The sequence below is a fragment of the Brassica napus genome, chromosome C1 (genome assembly GCF_020379485.1).
Source record: "Brassica napus cultivar Da-Ae chromosome C1, Da-Ae, whole genome shotgun sequence".
Lineage (NCBI taxonomy): Eukaryota > Viridiplantae > Streptophyta > Magnoliopsida > Brassicales > Brassicaceae > Brassica > Brassica napus.
The window spans coordinates 27,503,955-27,507,574 of NC_063444.1; the positions used below are offsets into that span (position 1 = coordinate 27,503,955).

Below are 3,620 nucleotides of genomic sequence, written 5' to 3' on the forward strand. Positions count from 1 at the left end.
CATCAGTTTCTTCGTTTTTTGCAATTTTCATGAAAACTTCATGAATTTTTAAATATACTACTCGATTATAGGATGAAATGAGTGAAAAATTAAGTTTTTAAGAATTTCGATTTTTGGACTGAGTCAGTATAAATCAACATCATTGGTGTCCGAATTACATTTTTTCGGTGATTTTACGGCCCTCGGCAGTGAGTTTTTGAACGTGATTATGTAATGAATTAATGATTATTGGGTCATTTTAAATTAACTCGCGGCCTATGGCACTCAGTTTCTACATAACCTTTAAAAGGTGAGGCTGATGCGTCAGACATACCCAAAAAGCTTCCTAATCGTCTATTCTTTTGCACTATCTCTGAATATGGCCTAGGGTTCTCCCACTTTGTCGATTAACTCTCACATCCAATGATAAACCATTACATCTAAACCGCTCTATGCAGTGTCACATATCATTGAAACTCTTTAAATTGATAGAATTTCATAGTCATACTGAAAACTTGATTAGTATAATTTTTCTATGTTCTTTGTTTTACTTTCTAAAGTTCTCCGCTAAGACCTGTACGCCATGGAGAGATTCACTAATTTCTCATACTTCAAATTTGAATTAGAACACACTGGTAGTTTCAAGGAGAATGCAAACAAAATCGTTTACACAGCTGATAACTACAGGAAAAACTAATGAAAAAGAAACACATCTTTTTGGACGGACCGAGAGAGTTCGCATAGATCTGAAAGGAACTCATGGAGATTTATTTTTTATTTCTGTTAAAAAATCTCGCCTTGACTATTTTTCTGGATATGTATATATTATTGCGCTATGTTTAATAAAGGATTTTACTATTGTGTGGAGTTTCTAAATTGAGATAGATTATTATTTTCTTATATTTACACAGCTTGCGGATTTACTGGATAGCTAATGAGGATGTCAATTAGTTAGCATATCAGATGTTGAATTTCAGTGGATATATGGTCTATGTCTGACATATTCTTGAAAAAATGTTGCTAGATGTCGAATTCATTAACACAAATCAAAAACTTAGTCTTGAAGGTGAGAGCTAGGATGCCATGCTGGAAATTGATACTTTTCTGTGCAGACATGTAGGATACGCACCGTATCAGTTAAAACTTATTGTTCTCTTGAAACGGGTTTCGCATGGGCTCCGTCACGCCCTTCCTCTGCGGCCCATGGAATCAATCTTGTACGCTTCGTGAAAGGCGATTCCAAAAATTAGGATTTATCTTCGTCTTCAATCTCTGAAAATCTAAACAAGCAATGGAATTTCAGGAGGTCGAGGGAAACGAATCGTTATGAGGAACCTTGATGTCAAGCTTTGATTGCGTTGCTTGGTCGTCTCCTACGAAACGTTACGAGAGTTATTGATTCATCCACTTTAACCAACTTGATAAGCAAAATTTCTCATTCAATGCTACTTCTAGGCGGTGCATCTCAACCTATAAAAAGGTAAACCTTCTTCCCTATCATCCTCACCCGTGATAGCTCCAGCAAATCATTCTCCGTTTAATGGCTAATATCTATTTTACTGATATGAAGGCGGGTCTTTGTTCTTCCGCCGTTGAGGTGGGACTGCTCCGATTCTGCAAATCAAGAAATGTATGCACTTCCTAGATGCAAAGGTTATTCTGTTCGTAACAATTATGATCATGGTCGTTTTAAACTATTGTTGCGTTTAAACTCATAATTTTCAAGCTTTTTGTTTTCAGATGTGACTGGTCAGAAACTCAGGCTGCAAGATTCCTCTCTATTGATTCGATTCAGTGATTCACCCTCTTTCGATGAGTAACGAACCGGTCTCCCCAATACCTGAAGAATATTTTAGGTTCCGCAATCACAGTGAGATGCTTGATTACTTTGACAAGTAAGTTTCTTGGTAACTATTATATGATTACATACACATTTAAAATTACTTATCCTAAACCCAACCTAATGGCCTTCTGTCCATCAATATATGCTGGTTACCAATGACACAGTGAATACATCAGCAGCATCATTGCTGAGGGGCTATGCCAAGGTTTGAACCTCGCTCTGATCGTAGCTGAGCTTAATGAATTTATCATCACTCGGGTCATACATCTATATATATGTTTAATAGTTTAGAATATTGCATGTTTTGTGCTCTGATTGTGATTCTAATAGTTTAAAAATGTAGTAAATTAACTTTACCTTCACGGATCACGGGGAAGGTCACCGGCATCATGATGGACATACGGTGGTGTTACTTCTCTTGCTCCAGGTGTACCAAGAAGCTTCAACGGACTATCTCAGGCTTTACTTGCTTGACCTGCAACAACTCTAATGATGTCGGTGTCCTCCAGTATTATGTTATTTGAATTCAAATGCACTTCATGTCCGCATCCGCACACACAGAGAAACGACTTGCACACACAGAGATACGACTTACTTTGATAAACTTTTTCTGACTTCTGTATATCGTTTATACTATTGCTGATGAGACTGCTGAGGGTCTATTTGTTGGTTTTGATAGGGAAATGACAAAATAACATCACATCAAAGCCTATGAAGATGGTCATTTATTGGTACGTAACTATTCTACACATCATCATTCATTTGTTTTCTAGGCTGCAGATGGTGTGAATCCAGAGGAGACTCCGCTTCCCTTTTATCGCATACATGGTTGGCAAGACAATGGAGACGATATGCTTGGAATGAACTTAGTCTCTGAAAAAAGAGCTTAGTCTTTGCTAAGGTGGATGTTGGTGGTAGTATTCTTCAGGGAACACCGACTACAGGAGTAGGTTCAAGTGGTCTTCATATTAAGAAGCCTCCAGTTCGAGCATCTTCCAAGATGGCCAAGAAAGCATATGTGGCATAGGTGAAGATAATTAGAGTTCTGAGCAATATTTCCTATTTGAATAATGCTAACGCATCAGTGTTGCTTTGGGAGATTTTCTACTTTCTTTTTATCCTTCTGGGTATGCTATGTTTTGTTCAGAAAATCTATAAAAATATTTATAACAGTAAACAAATTGATATCTTTGTCACAAGTCGTTTAATCATTACTAGAACTTGATCATGTTTGTTTTTACTTTTTTTATAAATAATTTATTCTGTTTAAACGGTAATATACTTTTACTTTTTTATCAGTATTAAACAAGTTATGTATATATAGTATTGATAAGATGAATGGTAGAAGTAATCAATTTCGTGTTTAGTATTTACTCACTTTAAATTTTAATGAATTGATGAATTGATTTAGGAATAGATTTTAGTTTAGGCTGGAATGATTAATTAAATTAGGAAAAGACAAAGAATATTTAAAGTATGATTATTAATTATTTCAGTAGCATTACCATGTAAATAAGTTGCAAGTTTTAAGAGTATTTCTTATTTGTACTTCTATTTGTCATTAGTTTTTTTTTGGCTTTAAAATTAGACAGAGTTGTGGATCGATAAATTTGAAACAAGGTATACAAAATGTGCATATGATAACACGTCCGACATTTGATCCTCCTATGTTTTTGTTCGAAACAAGTGTTGGTTCGTAATCTAATCAAAGCTATTGTACAATAAATCTTTAGTGCAACAAAACCATTTGTTTTCAAATGTTAGTACTCCAGTATTACTTAAATATAATGACATCATT

General features: G+C 35.2%; 1 long non-coding RNA gene across 1 annotated transcript; it reads left to right on the forward strand.

Annotated features, from left to right (window-relative positions):
- Positions 1-1,190: 1,190 nt before the first annotated feature.
- Positions 1,191-3,011, forward strand: LOC106381903. The gene is made up of 4 exons (XR_001276758.3): positions 1,191-1,459; positions 1,550-1,632; positions 1,720-1,874; positions 1,987-3,011. It is a non-coding gene; the product is annotated as an uncharacterized LOC106381903 (long non-coding RNA).
- Positions 3,012-3,620: the final 609 nt, after the last annotated feature.